This window comes from Rissa tridactyla, chromosome 3 (assembly GCF_028500815.1).
Source record: "Rissa tridactyla isolate bRisTri1 chromosome 3, bRisTri1.patW.cur.20221130, whole genome shotgun sequence".
Lineage (NCBI taxonomy): Eukaryota > Metazoa > Chordata > Aves > Charadriiformes > Laridae > Rissa > Rissa tridactyla.
The window spans coordinates 21,064,670-21,086,094 of NC_071468.1; the positions used below are offsets into that span (position 1 = coordinate 21,064,670).

At 42.7% G+C, this 21,425-nt stretch overlaps 1 long non-coding RNA gene across 2 annotated transcripts; it reads left to right on the top strand.

The window, feature by feature from the left end:
- Positions 1–5,088: 5,088 nt before the first annotated feature.
- On the top strand, positions 5,089–21,139 carry LOC128907970 (uncharacterized). 2 transcript variants are annotated; one of them, XR_008465808.1, is made up of 9 exons: positions 5,089–5,506; positions 5,845–5,897; positions 12,254–12,353; positions 13,621–13,794; positions 14,236–14,315; positions 16,053–16,192; positions 18,730–18,871; positions 19,277–20,390; positions 20,712–21,139. It is a non-coding gene; the product is annotated as an uncharacterized LOC128907970 (long non-coding RNA). The 2 variants fall into 2 exon arrangements; XR_008465807.1 differs by having other exon boundaries at positions 18,730–20,390.
- The last annotated feature ends 286 nt before the right edge of the window (positions 21,140–21,425 follow it).

A 21,425-nucleotide genomic window follows, 5' to 3' on the forward strand; every position in this document is an offset into this window, starting at 1 on the left:
GCAGTTGACTTTTATCCACTTACATCCAATTAAGAGGAGCTCTCGGCTCCTCACAAGTCATTATTCCCTGCAAAGAGAGAACGTTTGGAAAATAAAAAAAAAAAAGTCTCCGGGTGCCACAAAAATGTTAGGTTTGGGTCCAACCTCCCAACAAATGTCAGCCTTCCCCTTCAAAGAGATTATTCATCTTGCTTCCCACTTAGCCATCAAAAATGAAGCGGCCAGGTTTCCAGAAGCGCTCGGCAACTGGCAGCTCCCTTCGAGATCCTTTCTCCTGTGTGCTCAGACCCCGGAGCAAGAGGAGCTGCTGCCCTTTCTCTGCTTTACTTGGGAGGGAGTTGGGGGGGAAACTGTGGCCACTTCATTAAGATGCCTAAATCAGGCTTGGAGTCGTTCGCGAGCCTGGCCGTGGCCACCCTAGTTGGTGGTCACTTCTGATCATCCCCTCCAATTCTTCTAGGGAAGTTTACACGGCAATTTGGCTTCGCCTTGGAGTTGCTACACGATGGGCAAAGGGGCCCGTTGTGACACAGGGTTGTTTTTACGGGGGGAAAAGCAGGAGCTGAGATGCTTTGGTGGTGGAGGGGGGAGGAATAGGTCTTTTCTGAGAAGATCAAAGGGGTGGAGAGGAGGGGATTGACTTTCGGCAAGAGGACAGCAGGGCTCATCTCGCTGCCTCCGCGCTGTAATTCATGACTTGTTTTCGAGACCCATCATACGATTTCTTCCCTAACGGGGAGGGGGGGAAAAGGCTTGGTTAAATTGTAAATGAGTATTACTTCAAGCGCTCCGAGGAAATATGTTCTTTCCCCATAGAGCCCATACATTATTTCCATGTAGTTACAGGGCCTCACATTTCCTGGAACTATCATCCAGACCTTAATTCTCCTCACACGACATCCCTTTAAAATTGTGAAGCTCTCTTAATCAACCTTTGTATCAGCGGCAAATTTGCAGTATGACCTAATTTGAAAGATGTCTCAAAGTGCTGACTCAAAGGGTTGGTGAATAAAGGCCAGTCATTGCCGCTGTGACACTAATGCGATGCAAAACAAAATCGAGTTGCATCAGCTGAACGTTAGTTTGCAAAAAATATTAGTGATTGAAGCCGCTCGCCGGTCATCTTTTATTTATACTTACGAGATTTATACTTTTTGGTGTTTGAAACAGCTCTAAAACCAACTTCTGGAGGAGAGGCACGATGAGACTCTTTAATGGTGAAAAATCCCGGTCGGATCTATACATCTAAGCTGCATCATTTGCACTTCATAATCCCCTCTCCTTTATAGAGCAGGAGGCAGACACATTATTTTAGAACTTTTATTAAAATATTTATACTGCAACAGATGAAAATTCTCATCCTAATATGTCACTTTGCATTTTTCGGTTACGTTCCAAGTCTTTATCTTTTTTCCTTCTCTAATTGAAATGCAGCCGATACTCCTTCATTCTCTGGATAAGTAACTGTCTTAAAACGACTAGCAATTACTTTGAGACTCAAAGAAATAAAAAGGAAAGAGGGGATTTGGGCCAGAAAGTTTATGGGGGGGAAAAAAGTCCCTTAAAAAGCAAAAAACCAAAGTCCAAACCCCACCGTAGTTTTACTTGACTTCTCCAAAAAGAAAAAGTGAGTATAAATTATTGAGGTTTTTGCTAGGATTTTATGGGGGCATCGTTTCAATTATTTTTTTTTTTCTTTAGCTTCTCTTTTCCATGCTTTCTTAAGGAAACTTATTTGAGCTAGAACAACCTGGCTAGAGAGGAGCAGAGTGCGTTTCTTAGTCGATTTGCCAAATATTGGCTGCTAATTAACACTCGGAAGAGTTACTTAAGAATCAGGGGTCTAGGGATGAACCAACTCAGCAGGAACTATTTTTCCCTGTGCTTTTTTTTTTTTTTAATTTTTAAATTGAAATGTCAATAATGCAAATCGTCTAATACATGCTGATAAAACATCTATGACTTCGCACTGAAGGGGCTGAAAACCAGACACACGCACGCACACACGGAGCAAGGGAGACAGGCCATTAATTTAAAATTTAGAGGACCAATAAGTTTTTGATAGCAATGGGTTACTGCGCTAATGATTATTTAACTCGCTTCATGTTGGGTTAAGTTTGTATGGCTACGTAAAGTGTAACGCCTTATTGAAGTGTGAGAATGAGACTTTTGCCTCTGAAATGTTATATTCAAAGCAGGGGCCGGGGGGGGAAGCAGCAAGATTATACAAAGCAGTTACTATACGATAGCGCACTTCAAGCGGTTGTGAAGCAGAAGCTGCTACAGTTAAAGTAGTAAATTTTGCTACTGCAGGAAAAAAAAAACAACCATACACAAAACCAAACTACTTCTACATTTCCCCTCTGTTCCTTCTTAGCTCGTTATTTTAGCATGGCTGTATTTATTGACGGTTGCAAGCGCAGAGAGGGGAGCGTGGCTGGATGTTTTACCTTGCTGGTTATTCTCCTAATTTTTCTCATCCTTTTTCTTGGTTTTAATTTATTAATTTTAATTTTTTTTTATTTTATTATTTATATATTGATTTATTCTTGAGGTGTGTATTTCTACAATAAGATACTGTGGGGTTTAGGGTTTGTTTCTGTCTTTTGAGCTTGAAGGGACAGCTGTACCTATTATTCAATAAAATACTGATCATCTTTTTTTTTCTTTTTTTCAAGTAAAAGGCAGCGCCGCTTCTAAGTAACGAAAACAAGCCAAAAAAAAAAAAAAAGGTAAGAATAGCAATAAATGTTTGATTCCCTGTAAATGATTTGCAGACCTTTTTCTTACTCCATCGTTCTTCAAGTACAGTACTGGTGTGGAGGTTTCTTTTATTTATTTCATCTTTCTAAAGGGATTGCACTTGCTAAACTCTCCGTTTCAGGTTGTTAGTGCTTTATGTGGCAGATTCCTTAGCGGCAGTGTGTAAGTGCTGCCATTTGTGAATATTTTGTGTCCTTCAGCCCTCCTAAGAAGGTGTAGGTAGGAATACTCTAAACCTGGTAATAGTTGCCTGTGGGGAGAGGTTGGCAAAGTAATGGCTAATGATCTGGAAGCTAGTTGGAATTTAGAGACAAATACTAAACATAATCTATATCTATATATATATATATATAAAAAAGTATTTTTTTTCTTCTAAAAAAGAAGCAAAAAAAAAATGCAATGAAAATTTATGACCTTAACATTCCTTCAGGGTCAAGCAATTTATCAAATTCTCTCACTTTCTGGTTTCAATTACACAGCTATTGTGGAAGGAACTTATTTTAGCAGGTTCATTTGCCTCAGTAGGGAATACAGGACTTTGGCCTAATGCTTCACCTTTAGTGCAGGCCATTTGAGCCTTAGAACAAATACCAATCATCACTCTTTGGGGAAAAAAAAAAAAAAAAAAAAATCTGCATCGGCGTGGCCTATTGGAATGGGGTTTCTGTCAAGGTAAACGGTTGTCGGCAATGACTGTGGTAGAGTGGCGATAAATCCCATTTTATTGCTGAAAAATTCCAGCTTCTCTCCATGCCTGACAGCTCCCCACATTCTCGTACCCATTTGGGCAATTTCTGCACTATGTCCATCTGGTTCTTATTACCTCTCAACCTGCCAGTGTCTGATCCAGAAAAAGTGCAGGTCAAAAACAGGGGAAAGAAACCAAGGTGATGGACAAAACAGAGAGTGATTGAGAGACCGAGCCACGCTCCCCATTCCTCCCTCCCCAGCCAAAAAAAAATAGGTTTGCAGGGGGATAAACAAATTTAAGGGAGGTTACTAGCTTAATTATGAAGTTGCCAGCGATGTCCTTACAATAGAAACTTAAATAGGTAATAATCCACATGATTCTGGATGTGGATCCATAATGCCACTGAATATTTGATGTTTGCCCAGGACACTAGGGACACCTGCCTAAACAAAACCTTTCAGAAGTGGGAAAAGTCAAGATTCTAAACCCTCGGTTATCGAAATCCAGTTGTGCCCATTCCTTTGGCTTTCAGGAGGGTGAGATTTGCTTCCAAAGGATCGCTCTGTGCAAATCAATGCAGGAGGTCAGCCAAAGTACAATTAAAATGGCATTTGAAAAAAATAAAAATAAATAAATAATAAAAAAAGTTAGGCTAGCTCCATGTGATAGAAAAATGATAGTAGAAAGAAAAATCTTCATTTCCATGCAAGTTTTTTGCATGCTGCTGAATCCAGACCTACTTTAGGAAGTTCGCTTTCTTCTCAAAAACTCCTATAATAAGTAGAGGGAATGTTTGGCCATTTTTTTTAATTTAAAACCCAAGCAAATTATCCTGGGACAACTGAACTTTTATTGAGTCAAAACAAAAAAAAACACGGCAGCACTTCTCTTTCCCTCTTGTCCCAGTAAAAACTGTATTGCATGGTATTTGTCAAGGACCCACCAGTGCTATCAGGAGACATGTCCCAATCCACCAACCCAGCCTCCCCCTTCAAGGGAACCCAGTGAGTTTAGTTGCAATTCCTGGTTTTATTGTACCTGAAACACCTCATATTCCACCCAAAATGCTGCTTGCTGTATCTTTTTCCCCAGTAGGTCACTCCTTTGGACCTATGGTCTTGTGTTAGCCTTGCACAGCCTCTTCCCCCTGTTTCCTGAAGATGCAGGGGAAACTAAACCAAATTTTTCGGAGCTGTCTCCCATCCCAAAGGTTTGACTGAATTCCCAACAGCAGGAAATTTGGAGTGTGCCCTACAGGCTGCTTTTGGAGATCCTTGGTGAGCAGGGCTCTTGAGCATCCCACGTTGGGCGTCTCATAGACGGTAGGACATGCTGGTAGGTGTAATGGTCTGATCTAGCACCGAAAGGCTGGAAATTGTGATTGTGGTTTTACGTTAGGAATTACATCCCCATGGCTTGTAGGAACCTCTTGGCACCCAGAAGCTGGAACTGGGGCTCCAGCAGTGAAACAGCAAACGGGGGTACGGTTTCCAGGGGAGCTGCAGGAACTTGTTGGCATTGAAAAAGGAGATAGGAGAGAAGCTGAGTAGGAAGCGAAAGGTGGGGAGAGTTCAAGTTCTAACCCCAGAATGGGTGACCTAAAAATGCCACGTGTAAAACACAACATTCACCTGTCCTCGCGGCTTCTCCTCCGCTGTTGGTGCGTCCATTTAAAATAAGAATTTGGGGCGGGGGGTTGTCTTGATGGGGATGTCTTCCTCGTTGTTAGCTTTTTGGTGTCAGTAATGGCACTGAGAAAAACTGAGTGCTTATGGTTAGTATTTGTTTGCAGTTTTCATGTATTATAGAATTACATTTTTTGAGTATTATTTTTCTTACGAATTGTTCTTTATTCATTGCGGGGGGAGGGCCACTATGCAGACATGCTGAGCTCCGCAAGCGCAGTTTGAGGTGCCTACGAAAGCCCTTGCTGGATGAGCGGCTCTCAACCCATTCGATTTGCTTGTGAGGCCATGGAAAACAAAAGAGGCTGACGACAGGGGAAGCCCCAACTTTGACAATAAAAATATGTCAGCATGAAAATGGTTAATGGTGAGTATTATAGCTTCAAAAGAGCCCATTGGCTACCCCTAAAGGATGCCCTGCAATTGTTAAACTCATCAGATGCAACTACCCCTCCTCAGCTAGCCCTTACATTTGTCTGGCTAACAGTAAAAAAATACTATAATAAATCGGTAACATATGTTGCCAGACAAGAATAAGTGATATAAATAAAGAGTCAAGAGACATAGCCCCTCAAGAACAATGTGTAAAGATTTAAACTTTCAATGTATTAGTTAAGCTAGGAACATTTTAGGAGTAACTTGAAAGTGGTGTGCTGTTTGTTTATATCATTCCTTCTTTTTTTTTTTTTTTTTTCTTCTCTTCAGATTGCATTTTAAATCAAAATGTTCTCCATGACTGACTGCTTTGCAGCACTAGGGTAAGTCCCATTTTTCCACAGCTTAAACAGAAATATGCCTAAGAAATCTATGCCAGAAAGGCATTTTGTTGGGTTTTCTTTTAGGAAATAAACACGATGTTGTTGGGAAGACAAGCCTCTCTTTTTTTTTTTTTTTTTTTTTTTTCCTTCTTCTTCTTTTATTTTTTAATCCAAATATATGAAATTGTTCATTTGCAAACAGAGCTTCTATCAGGAAAGCCAATTCTTCGTGAAGGTGACAAGACTCCAAACTTGTAATAAATTATCAGCAGCAGCATTAAAAAAGAAAAACCAAAATATGCTTTGAGACTTGACTGGATATTTTATTTATCTTTTTCTTTTATTGAGACATCCTTTGAAAAATGGCATAAAATAAATAGTTTTACAAAGCAACAATATAATCAATCTCTAAATGAGAAGATAAATCAAGGATTTCATTAACTGCTGGTAGCCAGTTTAAATTGTAGTCTTGTCCATAATGTCTATCTATCTATGTATGTCCAAGTTATATTAAAAACCTTTAAATGGCTTTGTAATATCAGCTACATCTAGCTATTATAATAATTAATGATACTGTTTTATAAATCAATATATGTATTCTTGATAAATTCATATCCAGTTAATGGTGTAATTTAAATAAAAAATTAATGTAATAAAGGACATACTGGAATAGGCAGGAAATCTTTAAAGGTTAAGAGGCAAATTTGTCTAAATTCTTTTCTTTGTACCTATTTTTTGAGAAAGCCTCCATTGCAATTCAGCTGATAGCAGGCTGGCTCTTCGGATCGCACTCTCGCCGTTAGTTTTTTATTAAAAGCACCGGGTGAGTTTTTGCAGCCGAAGGAAAAGGGGGAAAGCTCCTGCGGCGCAATGAACGCTTTCCTCCCTGGTTTCTCATCCTGCTGCAAAACTGCAAACAAACACACAAACAACAAAAAAAAATCACTCCAGCGTCTGGCCAGAAAGAGAAATGGTAAAAATGCTCTTTTTCCCCCCCCACCCTTCCCTATTGATTCCATATTTTTATTATTACAAGGATATTTTGCTTATTCTATACAGTGTCATAGAAAAAAAAGGTAAAACATGAGTATTTTGTTCCAGGCACGAAGTGTATTCAGAGGAGTGTGGAAACCCTGCAGACTGTTCAGTGTAATAAAAAGCTGTTCTTTATCTGTTGTTTTAAATACAGTTAATCCCGTTTATTCAGCAAACACATCTAAGAGCAACTTGGAGGGGGGAAAAAAAAAAGAAGGAAAAGCTGGAAATTGCCTTTTTATATTTGCAGTGGTGAGAAACCATGGCTCTGTTCCTTTGCTTTTATTTATAGTCAGTAACCGCAAAATGTATCTCTAACAATAACAGGGGATTTTGATAGGCAATATTAATTGTTCTTCCCCTAACTTTTGATCTTAAATGTTTCAAACAAAAGCCCGCTGCCTGTTTATATACCAAATTTGTTTGAAGAATATCTTTTCGAAATGATGCAAAACATGACGCTTTGTCATCCGTACTGACATGGTACAGAAATGTCATTTTAATCCGTCGAGAGGTTTATTTATTTTTTTTACTTTTTTTTTTTACTTTTTTTTTCCCCTGAACATTGCTCTGCCTTATTTAGAGGAGCAGTGATCTGCGCAGTTTCTTTGGACGCCGATGGGTATTTCGAACCCCTTACGCCGAGGGGAGGGAGGGAGAAAAAGGAATTTGCTGCCAGTCGCGGCAGCGATCCGGCTCCGTCAGCCATCGCTTATTTGCTAAAAGTTTACGTTTCAAATGAGCTTGAAATTTAAAGGTGGGTTGTCTGGAGGCTGGGGCTGCGTTTAGGAACGGAGGGAGAAAATAGAGGGAGGACGATTACCCTCGCCCCTTAAAGCCCTACCGGAGTCTTGGTAATATAGCCATTTAAAACGTGGTTTATTTTTTGATGCAGCTAGGAGCGGGAGATACGCAGCCGTTCCTAGGAGGCTTAATTTAGGCTTTATAGGAAAAACATCAAATGGCAGCTTACAGTAACATGCCGAAATACATTACACGTTTTAAATATCTTCATTTGGAAACGTGCGTTATTTCCTCCACACACACCCCCCCCTCCCGGGATCAGCAACGCGCCTCTCCCCAGACAAAGCAAGGACAAGCCCCATCCTTAAAAATTATCTGCCTTACAGATCACATTCCCAGGCATGTTCCCCGCTTTTTATTACCGCGGATAACCTCTTAATGCTATCACAATTTTATACTTGTTAAGTGGACATCTTCCGTATATTTAACTGCAAACAAAGTGACTTCATTTCGGGGGGTGGGAGGAAGGAGAAAAGCTTTGGAATGATTAGAAACATAAGTTTCTATCTTCTGTCACACCAGCCTATCAATTATTCAAAACCCTACTAAATTTAGATGTCTGTTCCTAAAACGTTGTTTGCACTCGTTCCCTGGGAAGATGGAGGCGGCTGATAATTTGGCTAAATTATGCGTTTGAGCCCGATGGTTACAAATGAAAGACTCGAATTTGGCAGATTTATTCGCCGCTGATGAAAATTTCTCAATGGCGACGCTTCGGACCGACTCCTTTGGGGAGCAAATCAAGGGGCGAGGCGGCGCCCGCAGGTATTTACGTGGACCAAACCGTGTCCTCACAGCTAATAAAATGATGCATCTGTGACAGGGCAGGAGGTTTTCCCCAGCGGATAGGGACCGGCTACGGGGGGCGAGGGGCCTAAAGCCAGCCCCCGTGGTGCTTCGTGCCCCAGGTAGTCATTACCTGAGTGTAAAGACCAATAAAAGGGAAATTATTGCTATTATAAGCTGAGCTGTGAAGGATCCGGGGTGGATGACGTCGGATCGGGCAGGGCATAATGTTCTCGCTCCAAACCCCGTGCTTGGAGCATCCCTGATGCTGCTGGGACAGGGTATAAAATATCCCCCTTTCCCAGCAGTGTCAGGGTGTGATTGGCAGCTAATGGCCACCGCACATGGTCGTTCTCCCGTGGACACCAGTGGCAGGACGGGATGGGGGAGTTCTTGTAATTTTTTAAAATTTTAAAATTTTTTTAAAATAGATAGGCTCTGACAAATAATGCCGCCTCTTTGCAAAACCTCATTAGTAGTGGTCCTTTGCAGCAGCAAACGAACCTCCGCTTGGTTTATCAGCGGCAGAAACTCCTTTCCTAGAGGAAATGATATTTTTGGTGAAGATAACTTAGCTGATAGTGCAATAGCCTGGGGGGGGGTGTATGTAAAAACCTGCAGACCCCATAGCAGGCAGAGAGCATGCCTCCAGCAGCCCTGTGCATGGGGTATCACCGACTGTTTCACTGGGAGGGGTTCACAGTGCTGAGCACGAGAAGAAGAGTTGAAAGAAATGCTGCTGACTACAAAAAAATTTTTTAAAAAAAATTTAAAATAAAATCAAATCCACCCACCAGCAGCACCACCCTTCCTCCAGCAATGACAGTTGGTTATTGCTGAAACACAGACAGCCTTGGGGGGGGGGGGGGGGGGTGTTTTAAAAAATAATTTATATTTAGAAACCAAAACATTTCAGGCAAACAGAAAGCAAATTGCACAAGCCCTTGTGTCATCGTCATCTCCCCCCCACCCTCCTCCCTGTGCTGCCTCCGAAGTCTCATGGCTAAGAAATATATTCCCATTTTTACAACTCCGGCATAAAGGCTGGCGAGCGGGGATGAGGAGGGAAAAAAAAAAAAAAAAAAAACAAAACCCAAACCTTCCAAAAAAACCCAAACCAAAGGAGGCGCGAGCGCTTTCATTTATTTTGATAATCCTCCTCCTGCTCCAGAGCGTTTTGCTGTCTTTGTCAAAGTGAATGACAACAATTTGGCCAACTCTCTCTGAGCTGCACTCAACAGTGACAGGCAAATTATCAGAGGCCCTGCACTCCTTATTATCAGAGGAGAAGTCATCAGGAGGACGTGCGGAGGATCCCTCTCCCCTGTCACTATTTGTCAGTGGGACAAGGGCCACTGCTATGGGTAGCTGACAGGTAATTTCAACAATAACAATTACTCCTATTACTGGTGTCATAAACAATTCGCCCAAGGCATGACAATAGCAAAGCTTTATAATTCAATGCCATATAAATAAATGCCAGCAGGTAACAAGTAATTTAGCTCCAATCAGGCCTTGGCCCTGGCATTAATATTGTTATTGCAAGAAAATGGAAAATTGAAAAAATTCAATATGTTAATGAATTAAGAGGGGTTCAAAGGCTAAGGGAGGGGACGTGTGATCTGGGGGTGGGGAGGAAAAAACCAAAAGCAAAAGAGACAAAATCATGATTTCAGAACCGGCACACTACTTGGGTTCATACAACCTTATAACTAGTTTTTGATATAAAACGTGGTCTTGCTACGCCTGCCTTTCAGGTCAGGGCAAAACATGTGCAGGAACCTGAATCCCACCCCTTGCCTCCCCCTACCACAGTGCGTGAAAAAAAAAATAAACTGAATTTAATGGCTTTGTTATAAACAGAATCGTATTTGAAATGTTATGCAAGTCAGAGATTTAACAAAGGTTAAAGGTTTATTTGCAACTCCATTGCTTTATTGTCCACTTCTTGCATTCCTTTAATCTTTTTTTAAACAAGCTGTGTTAAATCAATGATTCTTATTTATCAAGAAGAAGGATTTTATTGTACTTTTTCTCTCCCCAAATGCCCTTCATAGGCCACAACATTCCCAGCCTTCCTGTGAAAATGACGATCGGCAGCAAATGAGCCTGAGTCCGATATCTCCAACTCCAACTTCTCGATCAACCCAATTTGCAATTTTACTATTTGTCCGGCAAGACAATGTGGCATCAGGCTGACAGCAGTAAAAGAATTTGAAAATCTCTAATTAGGAGAGCTGTGGAGCAATTAACGCATGTCAAATTTCACTTCATCAAGTGCCACTCTAATTTTCCCACTAAAAATTAATGGACTTTTTTTTTTTTTTTTTGGTGCGTGTATGTGTGTGTGTGTGCGTGTGTCCCCTCAAGGCAATGTTGATTCAAATCTGCTCAAGATGCAGCGTTGCACAGCTAAGCATCTTCTTGATTACAACCCGCCACACTTCTAACTGCTTTCATTCTCACTGCCACAGATACTTTGTCAACAGTCAAATTACGCCATGCTGATAACAATGCATAATGGTCTTCCTCAAAGGAGGCTCCTGTCATGGAGCAGCCTTTCATAAAAACCCACCCGTTTCTTCTCCGGGAAATAGATCTGGCTGAAAAAATGAAGTTTTTTTGCAGTCTCGGGATTGGTTGCAATGTAATTTTTTTGTCGTTGTTAATTTTTTTCTTCTTTTTTCCTCCCCCTCTCTCCCCTCTCCCCCACGCTATAATTTATTTATTTTTTTGAGCTCATCTGAAATTATGGCAGGGAGCTGTTTGAAGAGCTGTAGAGAATGGAAAATATTTATAGTCACTGTTTGTACAGGCTTTGCTTAACCACTTTGCTCCACGACATTTTCAAGAGCAACATCCTCCTTCCAATACCGTTCATTTCTTTTTTTCTTCTTTTTTTTTTTTTTTCTTTTTCTTTTAAGAAGGTGCAGGGCAGCATCTTTACATAAGCAGGAGCCCCGCTGACGTCAATGGGAGTTCTGCCGGCGCGAGGGCCGCGCGCCTTGGCCCGCTCCTATAAACACGTTGGGACTTTCTCTTTTAATGGATGGTATTTAGATTCCGCGCGGGGTCTTGTTTAACATGCACGTTTGCCAGAGTCCTCAAACATCGCGGGGCACGCAAGACAAATTGCCTTTTTGTCGGAGCAGTGCGGAGGGCAGGGGAAAAAAAAGCGCGGAGCGAGTTTTTGCCTTTGCCTCCCCGCTCCACCCCTTTTCCCTGGGTGATCGGCAAAAGCCAGAGGGTGGCATGGGGCAGGGTTGCCAACAAGTAGAAGTGGAATTAATAGGAATAATGTACTCCAAAGATATTTTTTTTGCCTTTGAGTTGCAGAGTTTAAATAAACACTCACAAACGTGGGGAGAAGGGGGGTGTTAGCACACACAGCCCTTTCTATTGATGGAGTTATTGCTGCTAACAGAGAAGAACCACCCCAATGGTATGGGTAGGGCACACGCAACTTCATATATGCTATAAAACAAAGCCAAACCTACACGTTGCCTTTTACCTGAGCCATCTTTCCATCAATAACTTCTTTCTTGCCACAGTCGGCCAGGTGACGTGGGCCCTGCTCCACCTGGTACTTTCCTGTATCTTCCCTGTTTACAGCCACCCTGTCCCCTCCGGGCACAAACATTGTGCAATTGACTTTCTCTGGTATATTTAGAAATGTGAGATTTGGGGTATTTGATCACTGAAATTTGGATGTTCCCCTTGGTGTTCTCCAGCTAGGATGGAGAAACGAGTCTTCCCCCAGTGACACAGAGGTCCTTGAGCATCCCCGGACCGACGGCATGGCAGCCACTGGGGCTGCAGGTTAATACACATGTAAGTGCCCTTTTTTTTCCCTTTTGTGTCATTCCCTAAGCTTTAAAAATTATCATGATGCTTATAAACAAAGCAGAGATTATAGACTTTGCCTCAACACCCCCTTCTTTTTTTTTTTCTTTTGGTGGAGTGGGACAAAAAAATGCTGTCGTAAAAATAATAGGCAGGGCCGTAAATTACGGAACGCAAGAAAGAAAAATGTGATTATATAACGCATCCTGCAGTAATCAATTTTACCTCCAATATCTGCTTTTGTTTTCAAAATGCTAAATAAACAATACATAATGCATCCCTCATCAGCCAAAACCATGAGGGCTCTGTGCTCAAATAACAGGAAACATATTCAATTTTCCTAACAGAAGACAGTTCATTAAGCTGTGCCACATCAAATAAAACTTTAATTTCTCCAGCATCAGAGTCGCAATGAAAGCAATTGAGGAAGATGAGCCATATGGTACTTCTATCAGCAAACACATATTGCTCATTCCCCCAAAGTTTTCTAATTCTGCTCCCCAGACCTGTGTAATATAGATAATGTGCTCTGAGCGCAGCAACCATGAGCTATCTGGTGTACACTTCTAATACTGTATTTAATGGGAAATAATGAATCATAAAAGCCTGCAGAAGACGGCTTTTGCTAACCTAAATCTCAGCTGTAATTTCATTGTTCTGTGCCTAAGATGCTGTTTGCCCTTTTCAAACAACAGCAGTTGAACATAATTATGCGGCTACAAACCTGGGCTGCAAAAAGAAAGCCTTCCCGATACAACCAAGTTTTTATTAACTCTTGAAATCCTGAGCTTGGGGCAAGTGCGGGCTGCCGGAGAGCTGCCTGTCAGCTTTTAGGGTTCATTAAAGCACGCGTTAGGCGTACATCCTGATTTCCAGCGCGTAGCCCCACAAATTGATGACTCTCATATCGGGCCAAAAATGCAACAGGAGAAGTCTATGAAAAATTAGGAAATCTGCTTGACATCGGGAAATCCGACACTTGTCTGCTCTAACATCTGTAAGTGCCAAAGCCGTACAACCTAGTAAGAGGGGGATTATTTATTTATTTATTTATTTATTCAAAAAAGGTAAGTCTATTTTTCTTCTTCTTGCCAGATATAAAAATTGCGGTTAGTGCCTTGAGTAAAGGGCCCTCTAAACTTTATAGTGTTTATCCTCCGCATATAAATCCGTAATGATCTATTTAATGATATCATAAGGTTAAAAGTTAAACAGCGCTGTATTTTCTCTGCCTTTTTTCTCCTCTGCCTCTTAGAAAGTAACCTGTGCGTCTCCGAGAGAGGATCGGGGCTGTTTTCTGAAGAAGCCTATAGGTAAAGAGACATCCGTGCACGCACACGAGAGGATTCACGAAGGCAGGGACGAGAATATAAAGGCATTATTTTGATGTGACAAGCCCTGCTTGGAAAAGGTCTTCGATTCATCCAAAGTAAGCCTCTTTCTTTCTTTCCCCCCCCAACCCCCCCGCCCAAAAATATACGTGGCTAATTTAAAACATTGTCTAGATCTGCTACTTATACATATTGAAAACATATTTTAGTGGCCGTGTTTGTTTTGGCAATATATGAACCAAAAAAACCCCACAATTAAATTAAAAAGAGCGACTTTTAAAAGTTAGAGATTGCCTTTTAAAAGCTTATTAAAATCAGCATGTTAGATGTCTGTCTCTGAATTAGCTCAGAGGCTTGATTGCTTTCATTAAAGCTGCCTGTTCGGGGGCTGCTTGGTGAACGTTCAAGTCTAGGTTTTTTTCCCCCCTTCTCCCCCCCGCCCCGAGCTGCTTCTCACTACTTGTCGACTTGGATTTTCCCTCCAAATTTTGAAAGCAAAACTCTGATTTTTTAATTTTTTTTTTTTTTTTTTTTTTAAGCAAAGCGACAGCCACCCACTACCCCCGTGCAAACAAACCATCATGACAAAAATCACCGAGCCGGAGAGAGAGACCAACAGGTAAAAAAAAAAAAAAAACAAAGGTAAAAAATTATAAATAAATATCTTAAAAAATAAAAGACACCTCCAAACATCTACCCTGACCGAACCAACCCCTCAAGAAACCCCACCCCAAGGCATCAAAAAAACCCAAGCCGTTTCATTGCTTCTATCCCATGAATGCCTTAAAAAACAAATGTTTAAACAGGTTTTTTTTGGGTTTTTTTTTTTTTTTTTTGAAACACGGCAGAAAAAACCTCTGCATGCTCCGATGGGTTACAATAACAATGCTCTATTGCAATGTAAAACAAGCTGGAGGAGAAAAAGGTGCTTTTTGTTACCATTTTATCAAAGCTGTTCATCTTCTAGCTGCAGGCAGCATTTTGCTGGAATTGCAGATATTTCTCTGTCCGGGCTCCTTTGTTTGTGCATCTCATTTGCATATATTTATCTCCAGCTGAGGGTGCTTTCAGCTCATTAAGGCCTCCCCTCGCATTATTTCATAAGCCAGCTGCTAGGAGGGATTTCACCTGTGGTGAGTGAGAAAAGAGGGGTGAAAAAACCAAATTCTTCATTAAAAAAAAACACAACAAAACATGCACACAAAAAAAAAAAAAACCCAATCAAAAAACAACAACCAAGGAAATCTTCTGACTCTCTTCCCCTATAAATGGGCACCATTTGTGTTAAACAGCCTCTTGTCATGATAGATGCCTCCTGGGGTCAGGGGGGAAAGTTGATTTGAAGGTCAGCAGTAAAACAACAGACAAACCAGACGCCAAACTGGTTCCTTAGCTGTCGGTGGGAGCAGCGGTACAACCAGGTCTTGAACCTTTTTCAACCTCTAATAAAACAGGGGAAGAATCTGAAGTGGAGCAACCAGGCCCCGGAGGAGAGAGTGGAGAAAAAAAAAAAAAAACCAAAATGACAAAAACCCTACAAATAATATCAATATCAAGCAGCAACGGGAAACAACGGGGCAGCTCTCGGCGTTACGGGCACGCCGCTATTGTTTCACGAGCTGGGGAATTAATTCCACTTATTTATTTAAGGCGTGTCAACTCGCTGCCTAAACCTGTTTCGGTGTCAAGATGAATAAAACTTTTATGGCTCATAAAATAGAGCCATTCATCTCAATGGTCTTTGTGGTGCCTGGGTTGGGTTGGTTTCCCGTCCCCCCCCTCCCTCCTCCTGGCAGGCTGAGTTGGGCCGAAATCTCCGTGTCCTGGCGCTACCAGCTCGCTTGTAGGAGCAAAGAAAATTTGGAAAGGGCTATGGCGGAAATAGCAAGGCTATTTGGAAATAGCTCGCTATGGCGAGCTAAACTTCTGGGTTTGCTTACAGATGGTAAACGTTAATTCATCATAATCACACGCAAACACAACAACACCCCCCCCCTTTATCCCCATCCTAAAACCTACAATGAATTTGCGTCATCTATATGGAGCTTTAGGACCAACAGGTAATAAAATACAATAAAGCCCGCTTTTTATCAGGGGGGAAAAAAAAAAAGATCCCATTAATTATAGTTCATGACTACTCTAAACCAAATGTTCAAATAGTAGTTGGAAATGATGCATAAAATCTCAGCATGTTCTGATAGGTTATAGAGTCAGTGGTTTATTGCAATGTAAAACAAGCCACAGGAAGAGAGGGTGGTTTTGTTTACCATTTTCATCAAAGCTGTTCATCATGTTGATATACTTATGCTATATCGTGACCCCTACATACGTTGCATTTCATTTATTTATTTTCCAGGTTGTTGCCACTTTTGCTGCCTTTGCCTCGGAGAAGTCGGGTAATTCTCCGGCCCCTTTGAAATATGTCTTGTCTGCACCGAATTTCTGCCGACAAACCAACCAATAGATACGGACTTAAGAAATATTTATTATCGTTGAGTAAGGTTTTCTTTTTCCTTAATCTGAGGCAATTAGTACCTGAATAAACACAGACTAAGTAATCTACCTACTCAAAAGGTAATTAGACTTGAAAAGCGCTGTTTGGCTCTACCTAAGGAAAGCACGGCTCTGATTTGGAGATTCGCTTTCATCCCTATTCCCTTTTGCCCTGGAAAACCTTTTATAAAATCCCTATAACTTTTAATTTCTCCCCATGCCAAACCCGGGGGTGGGGGGGTCACTCTCGGCCGTTGCCGCCCTCTTCCCCCCCAAATCTTTCACCCCGCTTTCTCATTTTTCTTTGCCTCTAATCTAATCACTAATTCCTTGGCCGGGCCAAACAGTTAAAAATGTTAAGTGCTTGCTCGCAATTCCTGCTGCCTCCCCCTCGTATCTGTCTCTGTTTATGGAACTGGGCCCTGTTTTCCTCCTGCTCTTGTTCAGCTGTAGGTCTGCAGGTCAGGAGACTGTAAATACACACAGCGCTGCCCCAACCCATAAATCTGAGCAAAGGGCAGCCTTATATATTCAGATAAGGGATGGAAGGGGGCGGAAGGTGGAGGGGAAGAAAAGAAAAGGGGGGAAAAAGAAAAAAAAAAGAGAAAAGCTAAGAACAAGCAGACTCGGGGGTGAAGGCGGCGTTTTGCCAGAGAGACAACCCAAAGTGCCAGCCGGCGCTGGGGGCGAGCCTGTGGCGCTCCTGCCGCCTCCCCCCGCGGGGTGTGCCAGCGAGAGAGGGATCGGAAACGTCCCTCCTTCTCCCACCCCTCCTTGTTTGTATAGAAATCGTTGCAAAATCCATTTTATTACCTTTGGGGCAACGAAATTAAACCAGAGATTTCGAGGGCTTTCTCTCCTCCAGACCTTTGTTGGTCTGTTTTCTCCCCCCCCCGCCCCCCGCTATTTTATTTCCAGCACCTCCGAAGCTTTCAAGGGAACAGTTGTCCCCCCCCCCGTTATTGCTTCTCAGTTCCAAGGTCTTAGAATAAATAACATTGTTATTACTCACTTCACCAATTTCCAAGAAGAAATATTGCTGCAGCAAATGCGAGCAGCACTAATATTTGCAAAGTGATAAATGGATTGTTACATACCTTCCCGTCTGTGTGGCCTCCAGCCATCCTCCGGCCGGCTACATCCCTCCTTGGGGTTGGGAGGGAGGGTGCCTTTGAACTTAGCAGGGTCCAGACACTTCGTGCCTTGCACGAGAGCCTGCCCCCGGCCCCCTCCCTCGCCCTCGGAGAGAGAGATCATTTTTAATGGCAAGACCCCGCCAGAGATGGGACCAGGGAGAGCAGGAGCCACGTACCGGCACCCTTTGGCGGTCCTGCCTCTGTGGGCACAGTTGTTTGGTGGGATTTGTTAGCGCCGGGTGTCGCAGGGAGAGGGGCGAGAGGCTGGGGGCGTCCCCGCTGCAGGGTACCACATCCCCGGTGTCACAGCAAGAGCCACCTGCCCTTCTCCAGCTGCCAGCGCTGTGAAAAGCGGGCAGAAAAAGGCTTGCGGGGGAGAAAAATCATTTTTCAAATTGCCCCTGCTCTGCCCCCAAAATGCCTGAATGGAACCGCAGTGAATACCTGAGGTACCAGGGGTACGGATGCTCGGCTGGGTGAAAACTGGAAAAGACGTATTCCCAATCGCCGTCTCCCTCACTGTTCGCCGAATCTCATGAATTTGCATGAAATTCTCGGGAAACTTTCTTACCCAACTCTGAGATAAGGGAGGTGCCGAGGCGGGAGCAGTCTTCGGGCCTGCTCACCCCAAAGGTGGTGGCTCACTGCATCATTTCTGAGCTTAAAAGGTGGCAATTGGAAAATTCACACTGAATAATTAAAAAACAATAAAATTGTGGATTTCTTTTTTTTTTTTAAGAAGCAATTTTATCTAGCTGCAAGACATGGTTCTGGCTCCTCAATTTTATTTAAAACAAAATCTCCAAATCAAATTATACCTGGGATGTGAGTCATGACGAAAAACACTCTGAATGTGTGGGAATTAAAAACAAAGTGAAAGATTTTGCTTCAAGACCCACAAAGAGTAACCTGCTGATGTTTCTCAGACCAAGCCCATTACGTTTCCTGGCATGGGACAGGGGCTGGCAGGGTTTGGTTTGCTGGTTTGAATTCCTTGGCTGGGATGAGCACCTCCAGCTTTGGTTGTCCAGGCACCAGAGGTGATGTAAAAGCTTGTTCTCCCTGCACAGAGCAAAACTGAGCTGCGCTGGGAGCATCATCCCCACTCCCCTGTGCGGCTGGGGTACCAAAAGGTGCTAAAGCATCCTTCATCACGCCGCCTTCCCGGGCTTTTTATCCTGGTACAGCCCCTTTACTTCTCCGGAGGCTGGAAGAAGCCTTAGGAGATACTCACGTGCAGGTCTTGAGATGGGAGGAGGTGACGGATGTCTGCAAAGGTTTCAGCAACCCAGGGTGAAGGTGTCGGCACAGTCTAGTACGTGGATAAGTCTGTGCCCGAGGGGATGGGGAAGGTGGTAGGCTGACAGGCTGGGGCTATGTCTTTGCTTGGCGTTTTTTCCTAAGGGGTACCTCGATCCATAGAAGAAAGAACAGGATTCAAGGATCGCAGGAAGAAAATGACCCAGAAAGTGTGGGCAGAGGTACGAAAGGGTCAATCAGAAGAGGTGGCAAAAATACATCTGACAGTTTTTTCCTCCCGATCAAGGTAAATACCATCTTTTTTTTACAAGATGAGAAACATTGAAAGGAAGTCTTAAGTTACAGACGAGGACAGAAAGTTCTTCAGGATGGGTTCTCAGGCAAAATGCATACAGTCCAACAGTATTAATAGAAAGCGATAGTCTGTATTGATTTCTAATCAAAGAATTAATATACAAACAATCCATAATACTCTCTCATAAATGTATATGTCTGTGTGTATGTTTATGCAGCTGGAAATAGACATGCAATTATTATATACATATATGTGTGTGTACCTATATACACACACACACATGCATACACAAATGTGCACGCACATATACACACGTACACCTTATACACACACGCACGCCTGAAAAAACAGCTTGCCAAAAATGAAAAATAACAAGGGCTGCAAAATTTTTTTAAGGGAAAAAACTGATCAAAGCAGGTGAGAGCTGGGGCAGATGCATCGCAGGGAGCTGCCTACTGTTTGGAAACATCCAGAAATCTCCCTAAAGATTTCCTAACTCCAGGAGCGGGGCTGGGAATGCCGTGAGACCACGTTTTCTTGAGCGATTCCTGCCAGGCAGGAAACCCTGCGGGAGCAGTGTTTCTTGTGCTGTTCCCCTTCCAGCCCCAGGAAGGACACAGGTAAGAAGAAAAATCAAAATCATTGACTATATACAAAACATCTACATTTGTATAAACAGCAAGCTTTGAAAGGGGGAAAAACAAAACCCAATAGGTCTTCATTTTTTATTATTTCTTTTCCTCAAACCTCAAAAAAAAAAAAATCATGTCAAGGCAGTTCTTATTTTATCCAGACCAGTTCATAAATCCCAAGCCATAAATCCACATGATATCCTGGGCTGCTGGATTTTGCATTTGGAGCTCTGAAAGACTGATAGCTGAAAGATTTATAAAATCCCAGGTAGCTGGAGTGCTCCCTACTGGCTCCACATCTGAGGGGTCCCCGTGTCCCGCTTAGCCCGGCGAGCTGGATGTATGGGATATATTGTGCTCGAGCAGCAGGGCCCCCTCCCATGTCCTATTTTCAGCCATGGCGAGGGCTAAAATTTGGTCATTTGGGGTGGCCAGGTCGCGTTTAGGGACTTCTCTGTGCAGACATGGGGACAGCCACGTGCTGGGGATGTCAGGAGCCTGCTGCCACCTCCTGCAAAACTATACCATGTGTCCTATATGTACGATTTATCTTGTGTGGGAGACCCAACCATAAACAGCGGAATTGTTTAAGCTGTATTGAATGTACATTTAATTTTGTTCCTTGCAACAGCATTGAATAGGAGTGTCTGTTGAGCAAGAACGGGGTATTGCTGCTGGGGCCAGAAGATGATGATGTTTAAAGGGGAACGGGACCAGCCCCTCAGGAGGAAAATGGCAGCTGAGATGCCTCGGACAAAGTGCACGCTGCCAACAATTTAGCGGACAAAGCAGCACGTTCCCGTTCCCCAAACAGCGCTGGAGGATGCTGATGTGGTGGGTTTTTTTTGTCTTTTTCATCAGTTCAGTGGATGTTGCACGTAAGCCCATGGGTACTGGGACAAAACTCCCCCAAAACAGCCCCTCTGAAATGTGTATTATTTGTCTGCTGAAAACGCGCTTAAAGCCTTCCCTCCGTTACTTTCCTCTATCCTTCCGCGATGACCTTATTTGAGCCTAATATTTTATTCCAGACTTGCAATGACAGACATTTTTAATATGCTTCTGTTGCATTAATAAAAAGATATATATATATATATAAAAACCTCACTCCTGCAGTTACGATAGTTCCTTTATAGCTGTAAGGATATTAACTAACATCTTTGTTACCGAAAAACGAAATTATTTGCTTTATATTTCAGATATTTATATTCATGGATCTGAATCCATTGAAGTCCACGTGGCAAATCTTCCTTCAGCCTCCTGGGGAAGGACGGTGGAATCAACCTGAGGTCAGCTCTGCCTCTTTGGTGTTTTATTATAAGCACATGGTCCAGCTAAATTTAGATTATTTTTATGATTTTTTTTTTTTTGGTATTAGTGGAAATTAAAGCATTGCAAGGGTTTATGCTCCCTGCGTGCTGCAAGCATCTCTGCCATTGACCAGCCACCTTAAGGAAGCATTGCAAGCAGCTTGGCTCACACGCCACGGCAAGCTGCTTGCCTTCTCCCCATCAGAATCCCCGGGTCCATTAGAAACAGTTACTCATTTAAGAGGTCAAACTAAACCAGACGCAAACAGACCAAAGCATTTACACAAGGACTATGACACACTCACGGCAGAGGAGGTTTTTTTTTCCTCCGGTTATTCTTGAAATCCAAAGCTTTCCCAAGTCTGCTCGTGGCTCTCACGAGATACCCTTCCCCTTCCCAAGCAGAACATATTTCTTCTTAAACCTCAATCTCCCATGGACTATATTTATGCCGTATTTCATCTTTCCTTCTTGCTTCCTTACTCTTTATCCCTCTTCCAGCTGGGTTTGAGTCATCCTGAGCTCAGGGCAGCCGAGTGTCAGGCGGCGGGGCTGGGGACGGGGTTCAGGAGGGCTGCCTGGACCCCTCACTGCCCAAACCCA